The sequence below is a fragment of the Tenrec ecaudatus genome, chromosome 10, assembly GCF_050624435.1.
Source record: "Tenrec ecaudatus isolate mTenEca1 chromosome 10, mTenEca1.hap1, whole genome shotgun sequence".
NCBI lineage: Eukaryota > Metazoa > Chordata > Mammalia > Afrosoricida > Tenrecidae > Tenrec > Tenrec ecaudatus.
Window position 1 is genome coordinate 99127628 of NC_134539.1, and position 763 is coordinate 99128390.

Genomic DNA, 763 nt, shown 5'->3' on the forward strand with positions numbered 1-763 from the left:
TGAACCACACCAACAACCATTCAGTGAGTGGCTGAGTGCTCAGCTGTTTTCTTTCCCCAGGTGTAATGTTAAATATGGAGAAACGAAGTTGAAAACTGGAAGGCAGGCTCGAATGTGTGGGCGTGAAACACAGGGGTGTGCAACAAGAATCAGCTGAACGACCAGCCATCAGGGAGTGAGAAACCAGAGATCTCTGCTTTATGGCATACAGGGTTATGTGTTGGGCTGCTAACCTCCAAGTCAACCGTGCTAAACTACCAGCTGCTACATGGGAGAAAGATGAGGCTTTCTAGTTTTGTAAGTCAGTTCAGAAACCCATAGGGCAGCTCTACTCTGTCCTACAGGGTGACTAACAAGTTAGAAATAACTGCATGGCATTGAGTTTGAAGCTGTGGAAATGGTGATAAAGTCAAGCCCAGCTCCCCAGAGAGGTTAAACAGAGCAATGGAAGCCAAGCTTCATTTCATCACCCCAAAACACTTGCCTGAATGGCTAAGTGTGGGCCCAGGAATTCGTAACTGACCCCAGGGGCGATCGGTCAAGTCTACCCTCAGTGAGATCAAAACCTGATTTCCTCACAGAACAGTTTCTCAAAACACTTGGATGCAGGCCAGCATCCAAGTCTGTTGGGAATGTGGGTCTCCATGTCTCAGCCCAGAGTTGATGAATCCAGCTGCATTTGCACCAGCACTCCTGACTCTGAGCCTACGAATGCCAGCCTGAGCTACATGCTGCCCCCGAGAAAGGTTACGCCTGCCCGAGG